Below are 12,394 nucleotides of genomic sequence, written 5' to 3'. Positions count from 1 at the left end.
CGCACGTCCCACACATTCCCTCTTCACCCCACACCCCACCCCATAATTTCCCCCTCACCACATTTCTCCTTCAGCTCCCCCCACCACACATCCCACCCCGTACATTTCCCCTTCACCACCATCACACACCCTACTCATACATTTCCCCCTTGCCCCATCATTACACATTCCGTAGTTTTCCCCCTCACCTCTTCCCCATCACGCGCCCCATATATTTCACCCTCACCCACCCCCCCCCACTGTGCACCCCATACCTTGCCCCCTTGCCCACCCATTGCACTCCTTGTACACTTTCCCCTTACACCCCCATAGCACTCCCTGCACATTTAACCCTCACTATCCACTACAGGGAGTGCTGTACAATGTGACTGCACAAGTTGTGCCTGTCCTGTGTCGCCCATGTTGACGGAGATGGATTGTGGATTCACATCCTCAATCATCATCAGCCCCTTCAGAACCTCACAGAAGTGACAGGATAGCAATGATGAGAGCCACTCAACCTCCCGTTTGATAACAGCAAGCACCAACAGCATCCCTCCAACAGTCCCCACCCCTGGAGGACACCCTTCCAGGCAGCAAACCGGAAATCCTTTGCCTCTCCTTAGTTGTGCTAATCATCAGGTAAGTTCACTCAACCACCAGGAAGACAAACATGCACTGGAACATCAATGCCAAATTAAGTCAACACCCTGGGTTCCAAGGCTCTCTCCAAAGCACAGCTGCCAACAGGCTGGTTGATAATCTATTGTGTGTGTCTATGACAGATCCGAAACACTTAAGTAATTGACAACCCGCAATATTAACCACAAAAATCTAAATGTGATCACTAAGACTGAGGAAAAGGGATTTAATATGCCGAAGAGGCTCGATGGGCTAAATGGTATACTATCATGTGCTAAGATTTGACAAAATCATCATTTTGGTTCATTCTTTTTTCTGTTCAACCTCTGATTACGAATGTGAAGAAAAACCGCAGGCAATGTATAATAAAAGGCAGAGGGGTAACAGTCAGGAAGAGAGATGCATACAACAGAGAAGCCGAGAGAGCGCGAACACGAGAGCTAGGGGGTGGGGGAAAGAAGGGAGGTAGGGAGCCACCACTGCTCCAGCCTTACCTATGTATGGAGATCAGCAACCTGTAGAACCTATATCCACAACGGCTCAGAGCTGCAGTACTCCAGCACATTAACTCATGTTGCTAAGGGGATCTTTGTGGAGACAGCTGGTTAACAGAATGTGCTGTTATGTGATTCAGGTGTTGCGACTGCACTGGCTCGCTGCACGATGCTAATTGCTATCTGCATAAAGCATGTGTGCAGGCACCAAAAGCTGGAGCGGATTCAGAGGTAACCGGAGGGAGCGTTGGTTTTCCTTACATCATTTCCACATCAGCTACAATACACATAGCTGATTCCCTTCCAGTCTCCAGGGTATAACTAACTGTCGGTGCTTTTCTAAAAATGTGTGTGGACCCAATTATCTGGCATTGACTCTGACCGACTCGTTTAAAAGTGCTTTATCGAAGGCCCATGAGAGACATCCTGCCACTGTCCTCTCTACTTGGAAACAGCAACAATGACCGTCCACACCAAGGCATTGTTTGCTTAGGAACTAGCTTGGGGCATAGATTTAAGGAGGGCTTATCTGCCAACATTCGCCTCCAACTTGCCCCCACTCATACCGTAAGGCAACAGCAATGTGTTAGACATATCCCAGTAAATCCAATCAAGACTTCAGGAGAAATCCCTTTACCCGGAGTGGGGAATTCACTACCTCAGGGAAGGATCAAGGTGAATATCATTGATATATTTAAGGGAATGCAGAGGGGGAGGGAGAAAGAAATGGCTAGGGTGAAGGGGACAATGAAGGAGGACAAGTGACAGAGAGCCGATTCGTCTCTTTCTGTATTCTGTAGGACTCACTTCCAATGATGCAACTTTAGACTTTAGATCAGATTAGGATTTACAAGCAACATGGGATGGGTGAGATGGGAGAGATTATTCCTCAAAGTGAATGAAGATTTGGCACTGACAAACATACCAACATTTACACAGTTGGGAAGAGCATTGCACATTATGAGCAATGCAGGCAATGTGGAGTTTTATAACCTGCTTCCATGCTGTTGCACTCTCAAAGGGAACACTAGGGACGTCCTGGAGAGTTCCTCCTTAAAAACAGCAACTGATTTCCACAGCAGCGCAGCAGAGATGCAAATGCTTACTCATGTCACCTTTGGTAGTTACAGCTGAGTCTGTTTCATTTACTTATTCAGTTTGTGCATTCCAGATGACAAAAACTCACTGTACAAAAATGTATTTCTTTGTTCCCCCGAGCCCGTGATTTTATATCAATTAGCTTCATCTGATGCCCTCTAGTCACCAATCAGCTGCCAGTGGAAATAAATAAGTAGATTACCTGTTAGCGATGCCAGCTAAGGAGTAAATATTGATTTCTGGACCCAAAGAACTAGACTGATCTTCTCCAAGGATGTTGTTGGATCACCTATATCAACCGAAGACTTAACAGGGCCTCAGTTTAATATCTTGCTTGGTAGACTGGCACTGCAAGAGCCAGCCTGGATTATGTGCTGGAATATTTGGAGTGGGTTCAAACTCATAACCTGAGAGAGAGCTGCATACCAAGTTCCAGCTGACACCTGTAGTCAGCACGAGAGGCTGATTGGGCCACAAGACTATCTGGGGCCAAGTCGAAGAGAGAAACAACTCCAAGATACCGCCATTTGGGGACAGATTGGGTTTTTCACTCTTGTTTTCCAGCTGGGAAGCCCAGCCTACAATTTACAACAACAGTGAAAAAAAGATCTGTTTCAGTGATCCAAGCATGAGAAACACCGATTCAAACTTGATAGCGCCACCACCAATCCTAACAACTCATACGGAGTTTCACATCACCCTGTTCCAAAGAACAGGCACCATGTGCTTGAAACGTTAACTTAGTTACCATCTCTACAGAAACTGCCAGACCTGCTACGTTTCTGCAGCGATTTCTGTTTCTATTTCAGATCGCCAGCATCCATAGTATTTTGCTTTTGCTTCCTGACACAGATTGGTTCCAGTGCAGGAACCTGAGCGCTAGGGTCATTGCAGTAAATGAGGGCAAAAAATCAGGTGTGGTGCAATCAGACAAGGATTTAAAAAAAAGAGATAGCAGGTTTCAGTGAATACTAAGTGCGTGTTGGTGTTTGGGTCACCAATGTATCTGATAATTGGAAGAAATACCTTCTTAAAATTAAGAATTCAGAATGAACAAGGCTTCTTAACAGCCACAGCCAATCCTCTTCAATTGCCACAGTCTCCGCCCCTCTCAGGGCAGAGGGTGCATATCCCAACGAGGGGATTTATTCTGAAACAGCACTTACACTTGCCTGGCCATCTTGCATATTCAAACCATCTACCAAGATTCTTTTCAGTCCCCAAGAGCAGAAAGCAAGAGATATTGAATGGGGACCAAAACTTCATTCAAAAGACATGTTTTGTAGATGTTTATAAAGGTAGTGTGAGGAGACATAGTGAAAGGGAATAAGAGAGACAGAAAAATTAGGAGACAGAGAAAACACAAAGGATTTAAAATTAAGTGAGCTTATCAGTCAGGAGTAGTACAGGTGATGAGGTCACGTTAATGTACAAGATGTTGTACAGTGCAGGATCATTTCCCAGTGTTGGAGAGCATGGCCTTCCTAAACTCCCCTTTAAAAACCCCAGACATAGGTATGAGTACTAGAGACCTGGGTAATGGTTATTTCACTCAGATATAGATGAGATTGTGCCAGCACAAGTAGGAATAAGCAAAGATTAACAAAACCGTGATCGTGTTGCTTCAAGAATGAAGGCTGCGGGAAGGGGCAGAAGAGTTCCAAGCGCAGTTTGTCCATGGCACTCTGCCAACCAATGGAGAGAGCTGCCAGAATTAGTGCACTGGGTTAGATACCTTGAGAAACAAGACATCCAATGGCACCAGGTGGAATCAGACAACTTAAAGATAAACTGAAATATACATTTTCACACAGAAGAACAGGAGGAGGCCATTCAACCCCTTGAGCCTGTTCATCTGTTTAATTTGATCATGGTCAATCTGTATTTTGACTTGGACCTGGTTTACAAGACACACCTGGAGGTATTCAATGAGCCATTGCTGCAACGTAGAGCTCTTACAATAGAATCTACATTGTACACCAATTTGTACTGCTTCAAACAACTTAACAAAAACAGTCAGATGATGACGTGGAGGAAGGCCAGGGTGAGGTGTAACCTCAGGTGGAGGTGGATTAGTCAGTGAGGTCATGATTAAATAGCCCAGCCGGTGACACCCATGTCCCACAAACTAACAAAAACAGGTCATGTTTAGCAATCAGAATATGTTGCCTGGATGGTTTAGGGCTGGCCTGCCTACCACCAATAGAATCCTATTCAACAGAAACCAACAAGCTGCTTGCCTTGGGGCACACAGAAACTGCAAGTATGGTGTTTTGCCTTGGAAAACCCAAGGAGAAGTCACTCTGATTGGAACTTTAAGGGACTCAAAAGCACAACACAAGTAGTAAAGGCACTGAACAAGCAACAAGTCAATTTGAGGCACATCCAAGGCCGGCAATTCCGCTCAGTACTCGGATGGCTTAAGTCCATTCAGCATCTCATAATTTCTGCAGTTACTAAGTACCAGGGAAAGGCAATCTCAGATCTACACTGAAATACATATGGCAGCCCTTGTGGTGCAGTGGTTCCATCCCCACCTCTAAGATAGGATGACGCGCTCAAGTCCCAGAACTGTGTAACATCATCTCTAAACCAGCTGATTAGAAAATACCTAAAGATGATTGTTCATTATAACCAGAAGTACAGGTGGTTCTTTGGGCAACATGTTCGACTGACATAGCAACTGGAGGTCAGAACTTCTGTTACATTACTTGGTTAGGCCCAGAACAGAAACAGGAGTGGCACGGTGGCTCTGTGTTTAGCAGTGCTGCCTCATAGTGCCAGAGACCCAGATTCAATTCCAGACTTGAATGACTGTGCAAAGTGTACAAATTCTCCCCATGTCTGCATGGGTTTCCCCTGGGTGCTCCAGTTTCCTTCCAAAATCCAAAGATGCACAGGTTAGGTGAATTGGCCATGCTAAATTGCCCATAGTATTCAGGTTAGGTACATTAGTTTGGGGTAAATGGAGGATATAGGGTAAGGGAATGAGTCTGAGTGGGTTACTCTTCGGAGGGTCAGTGTGGATTTGTTGGGCCAAAGGGCCTGTTTCCATACTGTAGGAATTCTATGATTCTCTCTCCTCTCCACTCTGTCAGGAGAAAGAACATTTAAGGAATGGCACCACTGTTCTAGCTGAAAACGAATCTTCCAGCTCAGTGAGCAAACCCTACATCCTGGTTAGACTGTATTCCATTAGGCATATGTTTGAATACAAATATTATGTGCAATTCTGGTCTCCATCCTATAGGAACGATGTTCAGCTCAAAGGCATAATTAGCAATGGTGCAGTTTTACACTCCTGATCTCTGTAGTGCTAGTTTAAATATCTAACGACCTCAGAATACTGGAGAAACTCCAAGCATCTGTGGAGAGAAAACACAGTTCATGTTTTGAGTCTGATACTTTTCCTTATTCATTTGACTCTGTTTTTCTCTCCACAGATAATGTCAGACATGCTGAGCTTCTTGAGGACTTTCTATGCTCGTCTCAGAATGCCAACATCCATAGTATTTAACAAACATAACAACCTCGCCAGAAAAACCTCCCTGGTTGATATTGTAAACCTCCCAATAGCCAGTTAGAGAAAAGACTGGGATATCTCCAAGAATCCACACAAACAAACAGTAGGTGAATAATGTCCCAGGATCATCAACTAATGTGAAAAGATTGGAGAAGCTGAGGGCAAAGAAAGTTGAGGAGGAGATTCATATGAGGCATTCAAAATTATCAAGGATTTAGAATTGGCAAATGAGAAGAAACTGTTTCCATTGGCAGGGGGTCAGACTAAAGAGAGTTAGTAAATGGAGATAAGGAGAATGTTTTTTCTTTAACTCAAAACGTTGTTGTGATCAGAAACATACTGCCTGAAAGAACAGAGAAAGCAAATTCAAGAGGAATTTTCAAAAGAGGAATTGAGAAGAAAAATGTGCAGGGTAACAGAAGAAGAAATCTGCAGATATTTTAAACTGTCAGCAATACACAATGGGCTAAATGGCCTCCTTGTATCATTGCGAATGGACTTCTTCTACATTATATATTCAGAAACTACAAGGATATCTGAACACTCCAGGCTCCCAATTCTGAGACCACAACAGAGGAAACCTTCAAGACCATCAATCATACCCTTACTGTCATAAAATTCACTAAAGGAGGAAAACAACAACAAACTACCATTCCTAGATGTCACAGTAGAGCGAACTGCCAATGGGCAACTTCAAACCAGTGTCTACAGGAAAACAACACATACGGACAAAATATTGAACTGCAGAAGCAATCATCCTAACATCCACGAATGAAGCTGCAATAGAACATTATTTTGACAAAACCACCACACACTGCAGCACAGAGGAACTATGCAGAGCAGAGGAAAATCATCTATACATTATATTCAAAAAGAATGGGTACTCAATGAACACAATCCACCAATTTCTCAGTGACAAACCCAAACAAGCAGACAAAACACATCCAGAAACCCATGCCAAACACCCCAAATCAAAGACATCTCGGAAATAACTATCAGACTACTCAGACCTCTTGGCATCATGGTAGCCCACAAACCCACCAACACACTAGAAAAGCAGCTAATGAACTTGAAAGACCCTATACAGACAAGCAAAACTCTTGTCATTTACAAAATACCTTGCAAGAACTGTAACAAACACTACATTGGGCAAACAGGCACACAACCAGCCACCAGGATGCATGAACATTAACTAGCCACAAAAAGACATGACACCCTCACTATATCTTTACATACAGATGAGGAAGGACACCACTTCGACTGGGACAACATATCCATCCTAGGACAAGCCAAATGGAGACATGCAGGAGAATTCCTAAAAGCATGGCATTCCAACCAGAACTCTACCAATAAATGGATTGACTTGGTTCCCATCTACCACCCCATGAGAAAATGAATAGGAAATGATGTCACCACAGGAAATGATGTCCGCAACCCAAGGAAACCTAACCACATGAATTAAAAAGCGGGCCATACTATCAGTGCTTCATCCAGAGGCTCACTGATGTTACCTAGTATGGTGACGAAATGTCTGAAAACAAACTTTCCAGCTCAGCGAGCAAACCTACATCCTGGTTAGACTTTATTCCATTAGGCAGATGTTTGAATACAAATATTATATGCAAGTGTGGTCTCCATCCTATAGGAACGATGTTGTGAAATTTGACAGGGTTCAGAAAAGATTTACAAGGATGTTGCCAGGATTAAAGGGTCTGAGCTACACGGAGAGGCTGAATAGGCTGGGGCTGTTTTTCCTGGACCATCAGAGGCTGAGGGGTGACCTGAAAGAGGTTTATGGAATCATGAGAGGCACGAATAGGGTAAATGGACAAGGTCTTTTCCCTGGGATGAGAGAGTCTAGAACTAGACAGTATAGGTTCAATTTGAGAAGGCAAAAATTTAAAACGGACCTAAGGGACAACTTTTTCACGCAGAGGGTGGTATATGTATGGAATAACCTGCCAAAGGAAGTCCTGGAGGCTGGTACAATTACATTTAAAAGGCATCTGGATAGGTATATGATTAGGAAGGGTTTGGAGAGATATGGGCCAAGTACTGGCAAATGGGACTCGATTAGGTTACAATATCTGGTTGGCATGGACAAGGTGTACAGAAGGGTCTGTTTCCATGCTGTACATCTCGGTGACTCTATGACCTACAAATAGATTCAAGGACAGCTTGTTCCCTGCTGTTATCAGACTTTTGAATGGACCTCTCAAATGCTAATTCTGATCTTTTTCTCTGCACTTACTCTGTGACTGTAACTCTGTATCCTGCACTGTCCTGCCACCACCAGTGCATGGTACCATCTGCCTGTAAAAAAACACGCAAAACAACACTTTTCACTGTATTTTGGTACAGGTGACAACAATAAATCAAACTCAAACACAGTGGATATTTGACCAAAGTCAATTGATTGCCTATTATTCCTGCTACTGGAAATCAGAACCACTCAAGGTAGTGCTGTGGATATGCCATAGAAACTGCAGTTTCTCTCACACACAATTTAACATGAACAAGTATACAACAATCAGCATAACAGAATGACTGTCACACATACAAAGCAGCTTTATTACAAGTTGCCAGACATGGCTGAATCTTCGGCGGTCCACAGACAGTTCTGATTCCCCTAACTAAGGGAAAACATACTGTAGAGAAGCTGATGTTGCACTGCGGCGGACAAAGTTAAAAACCACAACACCGGGTTATAGTCCAACAGGTTTATTTTGAAGCACTAGCTTTCAAAGCGCTGCTTAAAAGCTAATGCTTGGAAGCATACTGGCAGTGGAGGCAATCCAGAGAAAGTTCATTATATTTATCCCAGGTATGGAGTGACTGTCTTATGAGGAGAGAATGACTTACTTGGGCTGGTATTCATTGGAAAATGAAAGGAGACCTTATTGAAATATCGTAAGATTCTTCAGGAAGCTGGCAGGGTAGATGCAGGGAGTCCAGGACCAGAAAGCACAATCTCAAAGTCAAGGGTGACTAATAAGGACAGAGGAGGATAGTGCATTTGAGGAGGTTAGTGCATATGTGGAATTCCTTACGGCAGAGGGTTTATGGTAGAAGCTGGGTTAAGTATATTCAAGATTGGGATAGACAGATTTTTAATCAATAAGAGATTCAACGGTTATGGGAAAACGTCAAGAAAATGCAGCTGAGGATTGTCAGATTAGTCATGATTTCACCAAATGGTGGAACAGACTCGATGGGGTGAATGTCCTCCTTCTGCTTTTACACATCTTGTGTTCACCCAAATCAGAGGGCTGTACAAGGCAAGACAGGAATTTGACACTGCAACTTGATGTAGTCCTGGTTGAAGAGGTAGGGGAGGTTAATCTCCCCAAACCTTTTGACCCAAGACTTCTCAGGATAGATAGGCAAGTTTACAAGGCACCTTCCTGAATGCAACAAAGAAGCAAATATCTTCAAATTTTCTGGCCAATATCTATCTCTCATCCAATACCAAAGTCACAGGATCTGTTCTTTAATCTCATTCCTGGAACCCTGGTATGCACAGACCGAAATCTGCAATTCCAACATTGCAATAGAGTCTACATTTCAAACAAAATGCCTTGATTGGCTGTAAAACACTTAAGGATATTCTGACATCACGAAATATATTCTATAAATGCACTTTCTTTCTTCCAATAGATGACAGATATTTCCACAGTCAGTGTTGACTGTTAAATATCCACCAGTCTCTTAGCAATGAGGCCTACCATAAAGTGAGAAATACACCAGTCTTAAACTGAGTAGGGTTGCTGAATATTATCCACCTGACCGGGAATGCATCTTGTGCCATGACATGCAAAAGAACATTCTAATCAGAGTTAGAACTCAAAATGATTGATGGTCCTATGTCAGTCAATTCCAGCCAAACATTATCAAACTTTATTCTATTTCCCACATTCACAAAATAAATTTCTGACTGTCATTCATCAGAAACATTTTACAATCACCAGGTGTGGGAGCAGGGAAATGCACAATGAAGTGTTTGTCGCTCTTTGCCAGGATATTGGTTCCACAGTCACAAAGGCCTCTGCGCCTGAGACACTAGTAAAGGACATAAAGAAAGTTAATACTGAACATTGTCCTCACTCAATTGCCACACACTTGCCTGGTCAAAAAGGTTAGCTCAGCAGTGGACCAGTCATCAGGTAGTGCTGTCTTTCAGCTCAAACAATAAACAAATAGGCTGGTAAGATGGATGTTAAAGGGCCCACAAAGAGCAGTATTGGAAGAAAGTGGACTTCCCTAATGTCCTGGGCCCAGTTTCCTCTCTGGACCAGCATCCCTGTGACAAGAGTTTGCTGTCTGAGATTTGGATGTTATATTTGCTGTCATAATAATTCCATAGGTTATGAAACATCCTGACAACCTGAGAACAGTCTTCATCAGCTACTACTTCCTTCTCTCCCCAATGCAAGGGTGCTGATGGCATCAGTTTACAACAGCTAACTTCATACACCCTGCTTTTCATTTCTTCACCTGCTGCCTCCAACACAAGCAGGAATGACAGTAATCAAAGTGATAAAGAATTGTTGTCTGACATGGGCTTCCCAATGTTTACCCAAATCTCCAGGATGTGACTTATGGCATCCCACTCCCTCTCTTTGAGGATACCCTTTGTTATACCTCAACTTGAACTTTTTTTTAAAACTTAAGCAGAAGAAACATTGATTTAGAGCTGATCATGGATCCGTTCTGGCCACTTTCTGCTGCAATGTGAACCAACATTAGCTATTTGGACTGAGAACAAAATCTGTCAACACTTCACAAAGTTCGAGGCAATTTGAAATCATAAGGCAAGTAAGAAATTTCACCAATATTAATCACTTCTGTATTATAGGAACGGGGAATGTATGTCATGTATTTAAATCTCTGAACATATGAGAGGCAATCTATACAATGTACAAATCACTACTTGACATTAGCACTAAATCTTCAAAATATTAAACCTACTTTAATCCCAGCAGTGTTGCACAACCAGCTTATAATATATCTTAACAGTTATCAGAAACAAATATCACAAATCACAAAACATCAATTCAACAAACATCCTTTAACTCTTTTTTTAAGCAAGATTCTAATCAAGAGTTTGACTGATATTCCGAAACTCTTGGCCATATGGTGGCTCAGTGGTTAGCATTGCTGCCTCACAATGCCAGGAATCTGAGTTCAATTCCACCCTCGGACGACTGTACAAACTTCACACAGGCATTCTCTCCGCACTTTCGGCATGGATTTCCTCCTACTGTTCAAAGATGTACAGGTTTGGTGGATTGGTCATGCTATTGCCCATAGTGTGCAAGCTAAGTGAATTAACCATAGGAAATGTACAGATGGGATGATTGTTGGTGAGTCTGTGTGGACTCAGCCATACAGATTTACAGCACAGAAACAGACCCAACTTGTCCATATATTCCAATTTAATCTAGTCCCACCTGCCAGCACCCGTCCCATATCCCTCCAAACCTTTCCTATTCATATACCCATCCAGATGCCTTTCAAATGTTGCAATTGTACTAGCCTCCACCACTTCTTCTGGCAGCACATTCCATACATGTACCACTTTCTGCATGAAATGTTGCCCCTTAGATCTCTTTTATATCCTTCCCCTCTCATCCTAAACCTATGCCCTTTAGTTCCCTGACCCCAGGGAAAAGACCTTGTCTATTTACCCTATCCATGTCCCTCATGATTTTATTAACCTCTATAAGGTCACCCCTTAGCCTCTGACACTCCAGGGAAAACAGCCCCAGCCTGTTCAGCCTCTCCCTGTAGCTCAAATCCTCCAACCCGGCAAAATCCTTGTAAATCTTTTCTGAACCCTTTCAAGTTTCACAACATCTTTCTGGTCGGAAGAAGGCCACAACTGCATGCAATACTCCATCACTGGCCTAACCAATGTCCCGTACAGCCGCAACATGACCTCCCAACTCCTGTACTCAATACTCTGACCAATAAAGAAAAGAATACCAACGCCTTCTTCACAATTCTATCTACCTGCGACTTGACTTTCAAGGAGCTCTGAACCTGCATTCCCAAGTCTCTCTGTTCAGCAACACTCCCTCGGACCTTACCATTAAGTGCATAAGTCTTGACTCAATGGGCCACACTGTACGAATTCTATGATTCTATACTTGTTTTATCTGTGATGTCCTCACCATTGTCTCTTGATACTAACAGTTCCTGTACAGCCCTGTTAGTCTACGAATTATCAATAGGCTTCTACAGTATAACAACTGAAAGATTCCATTGAGTAAACCTTATCCATGGAAGCAGTTGCAATTGCTCAAATTATTTTCAATATGGTTCTGTTTTAACAAGAACCATCATCCTCTGCCATGTCTTTCTAGCCAGACCGAGAAACACACTGAATGAGATGGCAGTGAGCTTCACAGGCCAGGATGCCTGAGGATCATTGCCAATTTTTGCCCAATCAGATGCTCTCTGGTAGATGGGGAAAAATCAGGGCAGACACTGCAGTTCCCTTTCCTAAACCTACTTGACAGTCCAATTAACTGTAACAATAAAGAGTTATAGGGAAAGCAGTGGTAGATTTTGTTCAGATTGAAAAGAAAACCCAGGCCCCTTTTCCTGGAGGACACACTGTACTAATTAATGCAGTGAAGGAAGAGAGATCCCAAGG

General features: G+C 43.0%; 1 protein-coding gene across 4 annotated transcripts in view; it reads right to left on the bottom strand.

Moving 5' to 3' along the window:
• The window catches only part of mark2b (MAP/microtubule affinity-regulating kinase 2b), a 171,242-nt gene that overhangs the window by 157,102 nt on the left and 1,746 nt on the right, over positions 1 to 12,394 (bottom strand). Inside the window, exon 1 of one of the 4 annotated variants that reach the window (XM_060855451.1) lies at positions 1,116 to 1,199. The exons of the other annotated variants lie outside the window; for them this stretch is intronic. The gene's annotated coding sequence lies outside the window, so the exon portion shown is untranslated. Of the gene's footprint in view, positions 1 to 1,115; positions 1,200 to 12,394 lie in introns of those variants that run through there. 4 annotated transcript variants of the gene reach the window in all.

The sequence above is a fragment of the Hemiscyllium ocellatum genome, chromosome 46 (genome assembly GCF_020745735.1).
Source record: "Hemiscyllium ocellatum isolate sHemOce1 chromosome 46, sHemOce1.pat.X.cur, whole genome shotgun sequence".
In the NCBI taxonomy this organism is placed as follows: domain Eukaryota; kingdom Metazoa; phylum Chordata; class Chondrichthyes; order Orectolobiformes; family Hemiscylliidae; genus Hemiscyllium; species Hemiscyllium ocellatum.
Note: the sequence above shows the minus strand (reverse complement) of the source record. Positions and strands in the feature narration are given on the sequence as shown.